At 47.4% G+C, this 13040-nt stretch overlaps 1 protein-coding gene and 1 pseudogene across 5 annotated transcripts in view; both read right to left on the bottom strand.

The window, feature by feature from the left end:
* Positions 1-13040, bottom strand: part of LHFPL2 (LHFPL tetraspan subfamily member 2) — a 136746-nt gene that overhangs the window by 60493 nt on the left and 63213 nt on the right. For 2 of the 4 annotated variants that reach the window (XM_084881353.1, XM_084881350.1), the window contains one exon: positions 12896-12953. The gene's annotated coding sequence lies outside the window, so the exon portion shown is untranslated. The remainder of the gene's footprint in view (positions 1-12895; positions 12954-13040) is intronic. The other 2 variants (XM_084881354.1, XM_084881351.1) reach the window with 1 other exon arrangement.
* On the bottom strand, positions 2943-4212 carry LOC311621086 (ADP-ribosylation factor-like protein 2; annotated as a pseudogene). Its single transcript has 3 exons — positions 4163-4212; positions 3538-3690; positions 2943-3310 (listed from the first exon to the last, which is right to left on the bottom strand). The product of its transcript is annotated as an ADP-ribosylation factor-like protein 2 (transcript).

A 13040-nucleotide genomic window follows, 5' to 3' on the forward strand; every position in this document is an offset into this window, starting at 1 on the left:
CTGACGGAGCGCCCCAGCGTCTCCCAGGGGAGCGATTGGCCATGACGAAGGGGAAGCTTCACGACCAAGTGGGTCCTTTCCAGCTCCCACTCCCATGGCTTCTGGAGCCTCCCGCTTCTTCCCAGCTCATGGTGGCCAGTGTGGCTGAAGGAAGCTCCACTGTGAGGAGCTTCCGGTCCGAGCATGTTAGGGCCTGGGTGTGGCCATGGACATGGCTCTGAGGCCTCCCAGCTGTGGTGCAGGAGCCCAAGTCCCAGCGTGTGAACAGCCCCACTTGGACTTGGGGTGCTGAGAAGACGGAGGGTGGAGTGTCCCCGGACGTGGTGCTGCCAGGCCCAGGCACTCAGCAATCAGGCCCCAGCAAGGGGCCTGAAGCCCCTTACCAGGGGCTGCTGAGAACGTGTCCCTTTCAGCATCTGCTAATCAGCTCTGCTCTGAGGAAGCAGCAATGATGACTGGGAACACGGGCAAGGTCTCCCATCCCGCAGCTGGCCAGCGAGCGGAGCAGGTGGGCCACGTCCGAAGCTGTGTCTGCTTCCATCCAGTCATTAAGCTGAAAGAATGGAGCCTGAGCCGAAACCGGTTTGGCTCAGTGGATAGAACGTCTGTCTGCAGACTGAAAGGTCCTGGGTTCGATTCTGGTCAAGGGCATGTACCTCGGTTGTGGGCACATCCCCGGTAGGGGGTATGCAGGAGGCAGCTGGTTGATGCTTCTTTTTCATCGACATTTCTAATTCTCTATCCCTCTCCCTTCCTCTCTGTGGAAAATCAATAAAAATTTTTTAAAAAAGAAAAAAGAATGGAGCCTGAGTGACACTGCTCGCCTTCAGAGAGCTGTCGCTGACCCTCAGCATGATGTCGCTGAGCGCAGGTGGGGGGGCCAGCTTCTCTCTGGGCTCCTCTCCCCTTCGGAGGCAGCCCTGGCACCACCCTCACCTGGCCCCTCAGGCTCCAATGAGGTGCCATTTTCTGGTGCCATTCATCATGTGCCAAACACATTATGTGCTCATTGACTGTTCACTTGCCTCAGGTTTCTGGAAAGTTCCTGCCCAGAAATTTAGTTGTAAGCCAGAAGAGCTCATAGAAAGTATCTGATTAAACACCCATTTTTTCCCTTCTTATTTCAGAGTGGTTGTTGGGTGCTACTGCTGAAGGTAGTATATCCGTTAACTATTGTTGTGGAACGAAGCTCCTCAATGTTCAGTCGGCGGGCGAAGGTTTCACTACACGCCTGGTGGTCAGCACGGCCTGGCGAGGGGCCACCGCAGCGCGCCTCCTCCTGCGGACGAGAGCCTCAGGGAGTTCCAACGGGCAAGCAGACGCCGACAGACCTCTTGAGGCCAAGGCTCTGGCACCCGCACGATGCTTGTGCTGCGTCTATCACTCCAGATTCTGAGGGCAGGGAAGCACAGCTCCAGCTCCGGATGGGAAGAGCCAAGTGGATGTGTGGCCTTTGCAAATCTACCACATGTCAGCAGCTCCCCAGAGTGACATACAGGATACACGTTAAGATTCAATCTGACTAAACTTCCCAAGCTTAAAACTCAGTGGAAATAACATAACCAACAGCAGAACAGGAGGCCAAGAGCTATTCTTCCACAAGGGGCTGACAAACCACTGAAGAACCACTATTTCTTAACCTGCCTGTTTGGCCACCAACCTGTACCCTCCCACACAAGTTTCTGCTGAATCAGAAGGAGAAAGCTCACCCATCCTCAAAACCAGGTTCTCCATCGTAAGTTCTCAATACCTATGATATGGGGGGCGGGGGGGGGGGGGGGGCGCGGGCAGGGGCAAATGATCTAATGCTCTGGTGGGAGCATAATGGTCCCAGTGGAGAGTGAAGATTCATGTGGGCTGGGCAGAGTCAAATCAGCATTTAGGGCTGTTAGGACAAGAGCCCTCACAAGACAGGAACAGCAAAAGCTGTCTCCCCAAATTCAAGGATAAGACCCCTATCTCAGCCCCTGCACGCGGAGGAGAGCAGTGCACGGTGAAGGCATGCTGCAACACTGGATGCTCCACACAAAATGGAAAAACACCCCATGCTCATTTTCTATTTGCCCTCGTGTTGGGGAGAGCGGCCGACAAGGGGAAGACAGAAGGATCTATGGATCTGGTTGCTGGAACTGGTTCTCACAACTGATGGTTCTTACATCCATTTTATTCAAGGACAGAGATTCTCCCAGAGACACACAGCAGTCAGGGGCCAATTTACTGCACCAGAATCAAGATATCCCAGCCTTTCTTTATTTGGTGTCAAATACTTTTTTTAAAGTCTTCATCTTATGCCATGAAGTCATCAGGGAAACATCTCCTTGGAAGCCTGAGTGCGGTTTCAAAGGATGGGATAAAAGTGTATCTACAGAGGAATGGGGAATTCCATGACAGAAAAAAACAGTCCCCGGGCGATAAAAGAGGAAGTGGAAATTCCTAAGGCAGAAAGAATCATGAGGGCACCACACAGGTTCTGCAGCTCCATCTATCACCCTGCACCTACGCTGTTTCTACAATGGCAGGATGTTTGGTGGGAACTTGAACATGAGCCAATAGAAATGGTATCCACCTCCCCCCCCCCCCCCCCCCCCCCCCCCGGACAAGGAGCAGTTTACTCTCACAGCTGAGCAAAGGATGAGGCCCAGCCCTGAAAGCAGAGGCAGCCCCCTCCCAGCCCCAGCCCTGCAGGTGGGCTGGCTGGGTCAGGAGCCAGGGCCACAGCCCGGCTGCCATGGGAGCAGGGCTGGTCATGGAGCAGCAGTGGGCGGCAGCAGCAGGCCATAAAGGAAGACAGGAAGTGTTCGTTGGGCTGGCTGATTCCCACCCACCACCGATGGTGCTTGCTGAGTGCCTGGGTGGGTGGGTGGGAGAGCAGACTGCAAGGTAGGGGCACCAGGCGTGGCTTAGTCAGCCAGGAAGATGAGGCAGGAAATGCCATTCAGAGGCTAATCGATGCTGGGCAGCAGGTTACCCCTGGTGCCGGTGCTGCAGCACTGGATGCACCAGTGGACGCTGCAGACAGAGTCCAGCTCCAGGGCCTCGCGAGTGGCATTAGAAGACAGTGCTCCAGGCAGGTCCTGCCTGCTAGCCAAGATGAGGGTGCCTCCAGCCAGGGGCTCCTGCTAGCAGTCCTACGTGCACCGGCAGTCAGTGCTGCCCACCACCCAGACAAGAACTTCTGTTCTCAGAGTACCTCTGCCAGTGGGACCGCAGGGACTCCTGCTCAACATCCCAGATGTTCAGCTTGAATCCCTGGTGCTCCAGGGTATTGATACTGAAGCCAAGTGTCTGGGAGGTGGTGTTGATGTCTTTCCTGATGAACTTCTTTTTAAAAATATTTTTTATTGATTTTTTTTTTTTTTTTACAGAAAGGAAGGGAGATGGATAGACAGAAACATCAATAAGAGAAAAACATCAATCAGCTACCTCCTGCACACCCCCTACTGGGGATGTGCCTGCAACCAAGGTACATGCCCTTGAATGGAATTGAACCCGGGACCTTTCAGTCCACAGGCCGACGCTCTATCCACTGAGCCAAACCGGTCAGGGCTGAACTTCTTGAAGATAGTTGTTTTGCCAGCATTGTCCAGGACGAGCATGAGCAATCGAAGCTCCCCCTCTTTCTGCTTCATAATCTTCAAGATGGTCAGGATCGTGGTTCCAGAGCCCCCTCCCAGCTGCCATTTCTCCCACCTTTTGACATTGAAGTGGGAGAGACAGTAAAAGCAGGGGCAAGGCCCTCATGACTTCCACAAGCCGGCTTCTCCCATCGGCCTTACAGCCTCACTGCACTGGTATTGCGGTCACACCAAACTACTCACGGCCTCCTGACCTGGCTCTGCACTTACAGGCCCCTTACCTTTGCCAACTCTCCTCTCTGCCTGGACTTCCTTTCCTTTCTCCTCCTCCATCCCTAAGTGAAACCTAGTCATTCTTAATGCCCAAGTCAAACATCTCAGCTCTGGGACGCCTTCCCAAACGACAGAATTAATTGTTCCTTTCTTAGTTCCCATAAAATCAGCTCATTCCGGTGGCAGTGGCTTCTCTGCCAGGCATTCGTGGCTGGGTGGGAGCGCTGAAGGGCGGGGATCCTCTTCTATTCTTCGTTGCCAGCATCACACAATAGGTCTCAATGACTATGTATCTGATAGCTTTGAGATCTTACCCCTCATCCCTAACAGCACAGTCAACAGGATGGTAGGGCACCTTTACCATGTTAAGATATGTCAGCAAGACTGGTATGTGAGTATAACAAAAAGGAACATCAAAATACATATAGCAGAGAAGGCCCACGAACAGCAATGGGTTCTACTGTCTTTCCTTTGCCAGGAATTCTCCAACTAATGAAGGTGGCTCTGTTCAGACTTGGCTGGCCACAGATTTCCCTCAGATTTTTGTTTTCTTCCAGATTTGAGTGTATGGGAAAAAATCTTGTAATTTCCTTATAGGCAGAGTTATAATTGTGTAGGCTGGTTAGCAGTGAGGAAACCTCAACCCATAAAGAGCCTAACAATCCAGTTGTTCCATTTGTTACTCTAATGCAGCGTTTTTCAACCGCTGTTCCGCGGCACACTAGTGTGCCGCGAGATGTTGCCTGGTGTGCCGTAGGCACAAGACAAGAATTTTATAATTTTTCACTATTTTGTTTACTTAATATTTCATAATAAAGTAATTATAAAATACTTTCTTTGTGTTTATTTGATTCCTATTCAAGAGAATTACTTTATATATAGTCAATATAGGCACAGAGTTAAATTTTTTAACATTTTCTAATGGTGGTGTGCCTCGTGATTTTTTTCATGAAACAAGTGTGCCTTTGCCCAAAAAAGGTTGAAAAACACTGCTCTAATGGCCTGTCGGTGTTTGTTACTGAGGCACGATGCCATTGTAGGAACAACATCAAGATGCCTCTCAGAGACTCTCCCTACATCTTCCCTCCCAGTATCAGGATCAGGATCAGGATCAGCAGTATCAAATTCTCAATAGCTTTTAAAGGCACTCTGACTTCTAGGAGGTACTCATGTAATTTAAGTACACTCTAACAAACTGCATGTGCTTTGTATCTGACCCTCTGAGCTGCCTCTAAAGTGAACTTGTTACAAATATAGAGCGGTGCACTCAGCAGGCACTGCAGTGCCTACCAGTGTCCCCTCAGCTCCCACTCCAGTACCCGCAGCAAGCACCCAGGCCTCCACCTGCAGACCCTCGCCTGCAGGAGCACACCTTAAGGGCCGGCCTCAAGAGCAGATCAGCCAGTGGCAGATGTGGGTTGAAGGAGACATACCCCAGCTTGTCAGCTCCTCAGAGGGGGTGATTCTGAAGGCTGTTTCCTGAAATTCCACCAGGGACCGAGCAACCCCATTCAAACACATCCCTTCACTGGCTCTCTTCTCTCCATATCTCACAACCCTATTCCCTCACTGCTTGCCAGGATTACCTCCCTAATAACTACTTGTGCTTAGATCCTTTATCATAGAATCTGTTTGGGGGGAAACCCAGTCTAGGAGAAGTACCAACAGTAAAACCACTTAACGCTGATAAGGGAAGGCAGACCCGTGGGGGCACCTATATTCAGGTGCAGTAAATATTCACAGTAAATAAAACACGGTCATAGCATATTCATGCGGAAGAAGCTTTCCGTGTCCTAGTCACAATGAGCCTGAAAGAAAGGCTCAGGAAGCAAGCTGAGCTGTCTTAAATCTCTGGGAGTTAGTGTGTTATATGTGTTCTAAAAACGGATTGAATTTCATTGGCTGTTTCCAACTTCCATGGTCTTAAATTTCCCTTTATTCTTCCTAGCACCGTATTTCCCATAACCCCTGAAAAAAACATACCCCTGGGGGAGGATATTTTGCAATCTTAATAAAGTCTTCCAATCCTTAGGAGACAATTCACCATATTTTCATTCTCAAAAATATTAATTCTACTCCCTGAAAGAATCTTATGAAAATATTTGTATTCCTTGCCTGAGTTCCCTGGAGGTGAGGTTGAAAAGCTGGCTAATAAAGAATAATTCCAGCCGGGAGGACGAACGGGTTTGTTTTGGGGCACACGGCAGCAGGAGTGCCAGTGGGACACCAGGGGGAGACCCCCACGGGGTGGCTGGCTGTGTGGATTTGCAGCCTGGAGGCGAGTTTGGTCTGGGGAGGTTTGTGCTGTGGGTGGCAGCCGGTCCCGGAATGGACTAGGTAACTTGGAGAAAGCAAGGAGCTGAAGGAGAAGAGGGTCAAGGAAACAATGACGAAGAGGGAGGCAAGAAGAGTCAGCCAAGCAGTTGGACAAGAAACATTAGAAGAGAAACAGGTAAGAATCACTTCATGGGGTCAATGAACACTTTATCGTGAGCTAGCATGTTGTGTTGAGTATTAGTGTTCTGTCAACAGGAGTTGTATCGTGTCTGCCCTGGACGGGCAAAGGGGAAATAGAATGCGAGGGCCGGAGGCAGGGTGAGAGCATAAATCAGTTGTCATAAATGACAATCTCACCTGAAAGGGAGGACATAAACAACCACAAAAGAGAAAACATAAATGGCTATTCTACTTACGAAAAGCACTCAATTTCATTAGTAACAAAAAACAGTAAGAATTAAAATGAGATCCATTCTCACCTCCCAAATTGTCAAAGATGTAAGGATCCAATGATCCTTAGGGTGGGATAAAACAAAACTCTTAGACTGCCACAATGGGAGCCCAACCTGCCTGGATATACAGTATTTTAAAAACTGAAAAGGATATTCAAAGTTTACATTTAATGGCTTAAAACAAATCAGAAAACAACTTAATTGTCAAAAATAGAAGGTTAAAATGATTTAAATATGTACCATAAGATAGACTATCCAACCACCAAAGTGCTTTTTAATGTAACAAGAAACTTGTAAAGATATGGAGAAACTTCATAATGCCATATTAAACAAAACAAAACAAAAAATAACTGAACATAAAATTTTATATAGGCTAAGCGCTCAACTATGTGAAGAAAAGAATGCACACCTCGGGGCAAGTGAAAAACCATCTTTGCTTTGAGATGTGCAGATATAAATACTGCAAGCAAGAAAGGGGATATACAGCAGCCAAAGAGAAGTGTCACTCCTCAGGGTCTGCCCCAGTGGCTTTCTCTGCAACTATCCTCTTAGCAAAGTGCCTGACAATTTCTAGAAGAAACTTAAAAGAACCTGATGTGGTTGTAAATGGCCAATAAGCCAGTTACCCTGGCTTTGCATAATGAGACAGGGTTCAAGAAAGCAGCTGACCACCAGGCTATCTTTCCAACCCATAGCCACTCCATGCATATAAGGGAGTTAGAGGGAATGAACGGAACCGCAACTGAGCCAGGGCTACAGTTTGAAAAATGAAGCAAGAAGGGAGCAGTGGGGTGGTGAGGAAGCAAGAAAGAAACCAGCTCTCTCAGATTAGTCACACTAGATGTCCAAAGTGGATTTTCAGTCCTATTTGCCTTCATTACTTGAAAGAGATGACCTAAGCTGAGAGTTAATGACAGGAAGTGTCCATTTCCTAACACAACTTGGCTGTGTGCATAGAATAATTTGGATCAAAATCAGGTCCATTTCCAAGTCCATCGGAGCTTGCCAAGTAGCTCTAAGAGTTTCTCATAGGCTGTTCTGGGCTGGTAACGTGAAGGTACAGATACGAGGGACCAACATTATCTTTACCGGTTGCATGGGACCCTCGCCCTGTAACTAGTGGTTGCCCCCAGCGTGAGAGTACAGATAGGAAAAAGATTACACAGACTTTATTTTGGTTCTTAAATTAATCCAAAAGGGAATGCAGATAAAATCAATATTTAGTTCAGAAGAAGTCAGTTTATGCTAGGAAATCATGACGAAATTTCAAAGAGCAGAGAGGGTGTTTATGGGAGAAGGATCTTGGAACTTTTGAGCTTTGCTTGGTGGGAAGCAGGGCTGCCATGGTTTGGCAGGGGAAATAAAAAGGGATGCAAAATAAAACTGTACACAGGTACTATTTACCTAGATATATGAGCATCATATAAAAGCACTAGAGGCCCGATGCACAAAATTTGTGCACTCAGGGGGGAAGGCAGGGGGAGGGGAGAAGTCCCTCAGCCCGGCCTGCACCGTCTGGCAGTCTGGAAGCCCTTGGGGGACATCTGACTGACGATTTAGGCCTAAGCCTGCAGTCGAACATCCTTGGCATTGCCATGGAGGCAAGATAGGCTTGCTGCGCTGGCCAGCTGTGAGCCTGGCTTCTGGCCTAGTGGCACTCCCCCTTGGGGAGTGTACTGACCACAGGGGGCAGCTCCTACATTGAGCATCTTCCCCCTGGTGGTCAGTGCACATCATAGCGACTGGTCATTCCGCCATTTGATCGATTTGCATATTAGCCTTTATTATGTGGGATCAGTACACTTTACAGTGACAATGAGGGAAACACCTCCATTCCATCTCAGTGCATATTCAGTCAGCCGAGGCAGTTCATCTCCCCCCTTTCAAACAGCCATTTAAAAGTGGGTCATTAAAGTAACAAGCTGTCTACGGAGGGATCAAGGGCATTTCTTCATGGAGACAGAACGACAAGAGGAGTGTCCATTGGTATTCCAAATGCACCTGCTGCAGGATTTGTGTAAAGCCTTTTTCACAGACTTTGGCATTTGATCAAAACAAAACTGTGGTTACTGATGTGAAATCCAGAGTGTCCTATGGACCAATCCCGTTGAACGCAGGACGGGAATCCCCTGTGGAGTAATCCCGCAGAGCACCAGAATTCACAGGAAGATGGACTCTGGCCACATCAGCACGGAGAAGAGTTCCTTTCCAAGTAGGGGAGTGTTCATTCTTGTTAACACCGCCCCCCTCCCCGAGACAAATGATTTCTCCCACTTCTCAAAAGAACAAAAGCCAGTACATGAGAATCCTCTCAACATCCATTCCTTGTTCTTTAAGCTTGTCTAGGGCAATCCCACCCTTCCTCCTCTGCCGAGCTGCCCCAGCTCCTGCCCAAAGCTAACCCATGGGCACTGCCCCCGGGTCTGAGCTTCATCAGTTAGCTGCAGCCAGGCTCACCTACCCCCCACCCCCCCGCCCCCAGCCCTCATTGTTTCTTGCCAATGACACCTTCCTACCTGGCCTCCTGGTCAATATGCCACTTGTGGTGCCTTCTTTTTTTAAAGATATATTTTACTGATTTTTTTTTTTACAGAGAGGAAGGGAGATGAATAGAGAGTTAGAAACATCGATGAGAGAGAATCATCGACCAGCTGCCTCTTGCACACCCCATACCAGGGATGTGCCCACAACCAAGGTACATGCCCTTGACTAGAATCGAACCTGGGACCTTTCAGTCCGCAGGCCGACGCTCTATCCAGTGAGCCAAACCGGTTAGGGCTTGTGGTGCCTTTTTATTGTTCAACTTTACTTCTTTGCTTAAAAGAATTTTCATGGCTTCCCAAATTATAAACGGGTCATGCTTCCAAAACTCCTTAACAAATTGGGAGTTATACTTAAGTTAATACTCACTCCTCCATTTGCCCATTTACTGGGCACATGATGTGTGTCATGCTCTATGCTGAGCAACCTACAATGTGCCTGAAGTAGAGGTCTCTTTAAAGACTGTTACAGAAATGGCCCTAGCCAGTTTGACTCATGGATGGAGTATCGGCCTGCAGACCAAAAGGTCCTGGGTTCAATTCTGGTCAAGGGCACATATCTCGGTTGCAGGCTCCTACCCAGCCCGGGCCTTGGTGGGGGCTCATGCAGGAGGCAACCAATTGATGTGTTTCTCTCACATCGATGTTTCTCACTGTCTTTCCTTCTCTTTCTACTCTCCCTAAAAAATCAATGGAAAAATATCCTCGGGTGAGGAGTAACAGAAATGTTGTACAGCTTAACCAGCACTTAAATATCACTTATCCTTTATCCATTCACCTGATACTCACTGAACACCACACATTGTACTGGGCACCAAGGATGTAACAAAAGCCTCAAAACAGCCCTCAGGAAGCTTAGGGTCTCCCAAGGGGCGCAACTTTCCATAGAAAGAGAGTACTCCTGCTGGAAGCATCTTCCATACGCTTCTCCCAAGTTAGCCCAGGTCTAGCCAGAACTTCTTTCCAGAAAAAAGACAAGCTGTCAACATGGGAGTAACAACAGTGGGAACAGAACTGCATTCCCTTAAGCTTTTAGTATATGTGATTCCTTTGACCTGTTTTTTTAAAATTTTGAAAAACTACCATCTTAGTTCTATTCTATTTTTACCAGTTTCCTATCCAAAGTCCACGTATTTGACTCATTTTCCCCTCAGTAAAGGGGGAAGGCTGTTACACCCTCTCTTATTAAGTGCTTCCCCTCTCCAATTATCTTCTTCCAAGATGCTAGTGGAAATGGATTCTATACCCTAAAACTGGCATTTAAAACCTCAATGTTATTAACAGTCACACTATATGCAAGGAAAAGCCATATTGAGATTCACTAGGTACTACTTCTGTATGCCCCATTCTACACACAGTACATCATTTAATCTCACAGCAAACCTGTGAGACAGGTGAGAGCCAGAGAGGGTGTAAGTAACTTGTTCAAGGTCATACACCTCAACTATAAGGTCAAGATCTGGGATTCAAGCCCAGGAAGTTCTGATTATATTTTTTTAAAAGTCTTCCCATTAGAAGCTCTCTAATATCAACATACACCCTAACTTCATGATTTTCAAAGGCCACTCCCAAAGTTCACAGAGTAGGCAGGCAGAACAGAGTAGGCGTTGCCTTATCACCTTGTCACTTTACCAGCAAGGGCACAGGTGCCTGGCAGGGCAGTTCCTCCAACCCGTCCAGGTCCGGTGTTCCTTCCAAGATCCCAGGATCAGGGAGCCAGACAGGGAGTGCTTTGTAGTCCACGGTGTACCACACACATTGCCCTCGCTGCCTCCTTCAGTCTTCCAAACCACTTTGGGAGGAAGTGGCATCCACATGGAAAGAGTTCCATCAGGTAGAGAAACCTGCTGTGGGTCACACAGCCAACGCGCACCCAACTGGGATCCCAGCTCAGGTCTGAGTCCAGCAGAGGTGGGGCCACAGCCTGGGACCGCCTGACAGTGAGGCTCTCCCCCAACCGCAATACAGAAACATTCCACCAGTTGATAGCATGTGAGTGAGTGTGTGTAACAGAAGGTAAGGCCAGATTTCTCTGAAATTCAGAATGGCCGTGCTGTGTCTGTCTGACTTGGTCAAGTTGTATTGTACTTCTCTGGGATGAATTCACAGTCAAAACTAAAAAAGACGCCGAGAAGGCTGGTTTCATCTGGTTTAAATCCTCAGAGACGGGGATTTCAAGGGTGACTATGAAGGCACTGCAGCAAGGAATTGGCTATCCCCCAGAGCTGGATAAACAGGCCAGCCTGGCAACAATCCAGGGCGACAACCACAATGGGAGACTAAATCATCATTGGGGAAAATCGGAAATATGGAGCCACTAACTCAGGGGTGAACATGCCACTCCTTACATAAGAGGCGAGATGGCAGATGGTGCCTCCGAGTAGAAATAAACACCCCCCCCACCAGGACACCCCTCACCTGGACACCCCTCACCAGGACAGACCTGCTTCTGTTTAAGACTGTTTTCGCTCGTAGAACCGACTGAGTAAAAAACAGGCCTCACTACCAACCACAAAGTCACCTGGCTGACGGGCACCTGAAATTCTGGATCTGAACCATGCGCGACAGAGTGTTAGTAGCCGAATTTCAGACAGGTTTATGAGCACCTGGTTCAGTAAAACATGCAATAAATCCTTATTTTCAACATATAGGAAAAGATAAATGTATTTTTAATTAATAGTTTTATTAATGGAAAATCAGTTTTTTCCACCGCCACTAAAGAAATATGGAGCAGATTAAAGATTATCAGTAACGGTGCCAACAATTAGCCTTCTCAGGATACCCACCTGACTCAGATCAGCCCTGGGTTTCCCATGATAAAGAACTTGGCTCACATAATTTCATAACTCACAAGGGTTTGCAGTTCCCATAAAACAAAAGAAAATATAAAGAACCAAGTTTCCTAATCTAACCCTAGCAGTTGTTAAAACAATTTAGTAACATAGGAGAAGTCAATAGTTCAATTTATGACAAAACACCAATTTCGCCTCCTCCAGAACCTGTAAGCTTAGACAGTCACCTTCCCACAAATGACGTGGTGTCTGGGAAGATGCTCTACAGATTCCCTGCATATGTCAGACTCTCCTTCGTAGAGGGTATTTGGTCCCAAATCCAGACCTCAAGCTGGCTCCCTTGGCCTGAGCTATAGCCTCAAGTTCATAAAGAAATCGCTACAGGTTGAACAAGACTTTTCTTGAATGCATGCTCAACCCCCATCATTGTTACTAATATTTCCCAAAAGTGGCCTTTATAAATTAAAATCCATAGAGTTAATCATAAATCACCCATTAGTCAACTGTTTTCAACTTTTCTTTAGGCAACTCCTGTACCTGAGTGGACACTCAGTAATAAAAGGGGTAATCTGAACTGGCCATCTCTACTTCCTCTTTCAGAGAGAAATGATAAACAGTGAAATGGTCCACAGAGAAGCTCAAAGGGAAAGACAACTTAGTCAGTGAGGCCCATTATAAAGAGCCCTGAAACTGGTTTTTATGAATAGTAACGGAACAGATCATGCCAGAACTGAAGCATGGAAATTACAGCATTAAACTTAATACCACTTTGAAACTTTACAGGGTCCTTTACAACATTCGTGTATGACCATCAAGTGGTGTTTTAATCCAACCCTCCACTCACCCCCCCAAAAAACAACTTAGTGTTTAGCATTCATGGCCCCAAAGTTTGAAACACTGCGCCTCTTTCAAGTAAGTTGCTACCAACCTGGAAAGCATTTCCAGAGAATCACTGACAAGAAGGGCATCTGATTTCATTTACTTACCTAGTGTATCTGCAGGAATGCCAGGAACTCGCAATGAACAATTTCAGAAAAACGCTACCTGGGGAAACAAATTGAACAACATCTTGGATTATAAAACAACACAAAGAAGACATTGTGCAATTTATGGCTCATTAAAATATGTAAT

Source organism: Pipistrellus hanaki, assembly GCF_964339955.1.
Source record: "Pipistrellus hanaki genome assembly, chromosome: 4".
Classification (NCBI taxonomy): Eukaryota; Metazoa; Chordata; class Mammalia; order Chiroptera; family Vespertilionidae; genus Pipistrellus; species Pipistrellus hanaki.